The 5,479-nt window shown below is 26.8% G+C and overlaps 1 protein-coding gene across 2 annotated transcripts in view; it reads left to right on the top strand.

Annotated features, from left to right (window-relative positions):
* Positions 1–5,339: 5,339 nt before the first annotated feature.
* LOC101490154 (nucleolar protein 56) overlaps positions 5,340–5,479 on the top strand; it is a 3,395-nt gene continuing 3,255 nt past the window's right edge. Inside the window, exon 1 of one of the 2 annotated variants that reach the window (XM_073363778.1) lies at positions 5,340–5,479. The gene's annotated coding sequence lies outside the window, so the exon portion shown is untranslated. The other variant, XM_073363777.1, reaches the window with a different exon arrangement.

Genomic DNA, 5,479 nt, shown 5'->3' with positions numbered 1-5,479 from the left:
CACCCATTTCACTCCTATAAACTTCTTGTTTGTTGGTAATTATGTCAGCTCCCATATTTCGTTTTTCTCGATCGCATTAATTTCTTCATTCATGGCTTTTCTCCAATTCTCGTCACTTGGCCTGCAAATAATGCAAAGTTGACGACTTCTTCATCCGATGGATAATTATCATTACCCATAACACATGACATGGTTGGTAATTTATGTTGCCTTTGTTGTCTATTGGATGTTTCTTGCTCATCAAGTGTTCGATGTTCGTGCTCATTCTCATATTCGTAATCTTTTGAAATCACGATCGGTTCTTTTTGGGACTTTGACAATCAAGCTTGCATTCCTCCTTCATCAAATGTCACGTCTCAATTGATAATCACTTTCTTTGTCTCTGAACTGTAAAGCGTGTAGGCCTTTGAGTTTGTATTATAGCCCACAAAGATGCATATTTAGCTTTTATCATCAAGTTTCTTTTAGAGTTGATGTGGTACATAAGCATGTGCAATACATCTAAATACTCCAAGGTGCCGAATTGAGGGTCTCTTCTTGTAGACAGTCTTTGTAGGACACTTGTTCAAAATATAAATTGCAGTAGCAACTTCTTATGCCCAAAATTCCTTATGAACTTTTTTTGCTTTCAGCATGCATCTCACTATGTCCACAATTGTTATGTTCTTTATTTCAGCTACTCCATCTTGCTAAAGTGTGTATCTTGTTGTTAATTGATGCTTAATTCGATGTTTCTCAAAGAAACCTGTACCAACAAGGTATTATTGACCTTTGTTGGTACGAAGTGCTTTGATTTTGCAACCATTATATTTCTCTACAAATGCCTTAAATGTCTTAAAGGCATCATAAGCTTCCGATTTCTACTACAAAAAATGTATCAAAATCTTTATGCTAAAATCATCAAGAAAAGTAATAAAATATTTGCAGCCACCCGATGTTGATATTTCGACTAAACACAAATCTGAATGAATTATCTCCAGTAGTTTCTTCATCCTCCAAGATCTTCCCGTTGGAAATTATTATATGTGCTTCTTTCCATTTTGACAAGTCTCACATACACCATTTGAAATATTCACAACAGGCAAACTAGAAACATATTCCTTTGGTGACAAGTAATTCAGGTCAGAAAAATAAAAGTGACCAAATCTCATATGCCACAATCAATCGTCATTTGGAATTATAAAACTTAAGCAAGGAAATCTTTCATGTTGATTTTTCAAAGGAAATAGGCGATTGGGTATAATTCTTACCTTTGTGATAAATATGTCATTTTTGTCAATCAACGTGAAATAATTGTTATGAATCTCCATGTTGTAGCTTTTCTTTGACAATTGTCCCATACTCTCATCGGAATTTTGATACAAATTATTTTCCATGTTTGTCTAATGACATATCTGCAATCAGCTGTTTTGTGTCCAAATTTTCCATAATGGTAACAACTATGATTTTTCCTTTCTTGATTGTAGTTGTCTCTTTCCAATGGTAACAACTATGTTTTTTCCTTTTTTGATTGTAGTTGTCTTTTTCCCTGCCATGATTGGTATGGTTGGAATTATTTCGGCTTGTTCCATGATTTGACATATATAAATTGTTGTATCTCCATTGATTGAAATTGTCATGTCATCTTTTTGTAAAATTTTCTATACATGTGCCTCTATAGTTTTTTCTTCCACCATTATTGAAATTATCACGACATCTATCTTCTCTTATTTGGCTTGATTCAACAACATTATTAAGATTCACTTGACTTTCCAAAGCTTTTTCTTTTACTTCTTCTATTTTCTCCAATATTATGTTCACATGACTTTCAATACTTTCTTGCAACTCTGTTACTGGCAAATTGTTTGTGTCGTGAGACTTAATTATCGCAGTCATCGCTTGATCAAATTTCATCGGCATGGTGCATAAAAGTTTCTCCGCCACTTTGCTATTTGTAATACCTTCTCCGTACACTCTTATATTATTCACAAGATTTGTAATACAAAAACAATATTGTTCAACGGGTTATGAACTAGACTTTTTTTACATTCCATATTCTCTTCATAGAGATTGCAATTTTAATTTATGAGCTTTCTCGACTCCTTTGTGTAACAATTTCAATATGTGACACACTTGTTTTAGTGGTTTTGACATTTATTATTTTGCCAAAATTTGAATAATTTATACCTTTATGTATTTGTGTAAGTGTCAACTGGTCCATTCTCCAAACATTTTCATAGGTTCTTTGATGTAACCCAAGATCCACAAAGCTCCAAACATTGCGAGCTTTTAAATGCGTTGTCATAAAAAATTCTCAATAACTAAAATCTAAATTTGCATCTAATTTGGAACCAAACCAATTGATATTGTAATGAATTGCCATTTCTTTTTTTCAATAAATTCACAAATTTCTAAATGGGGAGAATTCTCTTGTTCCTCACAAACTAAAAATATTTTTGACATATCAATTTGATGTCAATGGGACATAAAATCAAAACACACACTAACAAAGACATAAATAATAGAGAGGAAGTTAAAACATGAAGTTAAAACACATGAATTTTTATTTAAAAAAATGATAATATTGTTGACATTTTAAAATATAAAATATCAAAGTGTCACTTAAAATTAAAATAAAAAACTAAATCAAAAAAATAAAAAATATAAAAAAATAAAACATTAATTGAAATTAAGTTAAAAGACTTCAAGTACTATTTAATCTATATTGTATTAACTGACAACCAAACAAAATTCAATTAATTATCACATCACAAATGGATGGTTTGATTGACGAGTTAAACAATACTTAATGTTTGTTTGAGATTTGAATCCTAAAAAGTAACATAACCACTGATTAATTAATTGATACTTGTCACAAATTCATTAAATCACCACATAATATTGTACTTATTTTTTAATAGAAACCCAAGTAGTGATTCATTCGCTTTCCTCTCCTTTTAAAATTTGTTGGCGTTACGCAATTATTATATTTAATTAGACAAAAGTTCAACCGATGTTGGTGTGACGAAGAAGAAATGAGATAAATTAGTGAGTTGTATTTAATTGTTAGTGTAAAAATAATTTTACATTAATAATATATATCTTCGGATCTTTATATTGATTAACTAAATAGTTGAATTCAAACTGTTAGTGTGTTTTAGTTAAAATAAATTAATAAAAAAAAACAAAATTATACTACTATTATTACAATAAAATTAATATATATATATATATATATATATGTGTGTGTAATTGTTCATGTGATCCTTTGACTTATTTTCAGATAACATTTCAGCATTTATCTTTTTTTTCTCTTTAATTTGATCTTTTATTTAATTTTAAGTAACAATTTGCTATTTTATGTTTTAAAATGTCAACAATGTTATTATTTTTTTAAAAAATTCAAAAAAATTATCAAAATTTTCAAACAAATCTCATTAAATTAATTATCATTTTCAATATAAAATCAAATTTCATAACTCAAATTTTCAAATAACCTCATATTTTCACTCTTTATTTGATGTTGTTGGAGATGAAAATATGAATTTATTTGAATATTTGAGTTATGCAATTGATGAATACATGATTTTTTTTTTAAATTGGTATTGAATGATATGGATTTTGATGAATTTTATAAATTTATATAAAGAAAAAATAATATTATCAGATATTTTTAAATATAAAAAATCAAATTATTATTTAAAATTAAATAAAAAAATTATAATATTATCTAAAATTAAAATAAAAGATCATCAAAACAATTATATATATATATATACACGCGCGGGTTGTATGTGTCAGGGAATTCAAAGATGAACTAATGTTATGCAGTGAAAGTTCAAATACTAAAAATTTGAGGAAGTATAGGTACCGCTTACTTAGCAGATACCAATCATACCATACTCCGCGTATTCATGCAAATACAAACAAATCTTAGATATATTAAAACTATTTTATTTTTAAAAAGTATCTTATCATTTAATATGAGATAGAGATATACGCATATATGAAACATGGAAAAGATGGAAAGTATTAAAAAAGTGAGACAAAAGTTATAGGAAATTGGTGGAGATGTACATATGTCGTCGTTAGACTTATTGAATTTATACTGTTATCTCTTGATCAACTCAACTAATAAGTCATATTTTTGTTTGGGTGATGACAATAAGAGAGAAGAAATTGAAATAACAAGTATTGTACCATGACTAACAAAACAACTTGTATTATATGATAATTATTGAAAATGCTTTTGAATCGTTGGCAGTTGCATAATTAAAAAACTTCTTGAGTTCTTTTAGCAATGTTTTTTTTATTGAAATCTTAACACAAAAGTTAGAAATATGAGAATGATCGATATTCATTTTTTTACGAATATTTATTTTGTTAAATATTATTTTAGTTTTTATAAAATTATTATGCATGTAATTTTAGTCTTTTTTTTTAGACAACATATAATTTTTAATAAATTTTTTCATACATATTTGTATCATTGTAGAATGTTCCTTCACAAAAAATAAATTTAAAATTCAATTTTTAAGTCCACATTTCATTATTTTTATCTTGATATTTTAACATTTAAAAAATTTAAATTTATTTAATTTAAAGTTAAATTTGTTTAAATTTTTGTGGAACATATTTTTATAATATTCTAAACATTATTGCAATAACTTATTTAAATTTTTTAAAGTTAAAGAACAATTAAACATCTTTCATTTCAATAAGTATTAAAATTAATTGTTTTTATATGGACTAAAAAATATATTTTTATTTTACAGGGACTAAAATTAAAAAGTTAAAATTTTATAAATACTAAAATATTTTTCAAACTCCCAAAAGTGATTATTATTTTTTTATTTAAAAAAAGTGATTATTTTACACACAAAAAAGCTGTAACAATTGTGCTATCTACTCTTTTTAAAATCTCTAAAAATTAATATTTAAATTATTAAAAATCAAAATAATTTCTATTATAATTTCCGATAATTTACTCTTATGCTAAACTACTAAATAATTTACTTATATTTTTCTTCTTGTCACTTTGTTTTCTTTTCCTCCATATTTCTCTCATCAATCAAATAAAATATAAATAAATTAGGAGTTAAGTTGTACCGGTTTGATTTGTTTAAAAAATAAATATTACTTTTATTTATAAAAAAAAACTTAAATCTTATAATTATTATTATTACGATAAAACGTAGCTCTAATCCATTAAATTTTTAGGGAACAACTCAATCCCAACCTTGCTAACAAAAATAAAAAACTCAAACCCTACCATAATAAAGAGATGGGCAGGGTTTTGAACATTAGCTACTAAAATCCCACAAACCCTAACTTAAAAATATCGGAACCCATCACCAAACAAGGGCGTCTAACAACCCGACCCAAAAACACCTGGTTCAGCCCGATCCAAATTGCAAGTCAATATTACACCCCGAGCCTTTATTAAAACCCTAAACCCTCGTAAGCAGCAATATCTATTGTTCACCTTCAAATGCTCTTT

The sequence above is a fragment of the Cicer arietinum genome, chromosome 7 (genome assembly GCF_000331145.2).
Source record: "Cicer arietinum cultivar CDC Frontier isolate Library 1 chromosome 7, Cicar.CDCFrontier_v2.0, whole genome shotgun sequence".
NCBI lineage: Eukaryota > Viridiplantae > Streptophyta > Magnoliopsida > Fabales > Fabaceae > Cicer > Cicer arietinum.
Note: the sequence above shows the minus strand (reverse complement) of the source record. Positions and strands in the feature narration are given on the sequence as shown.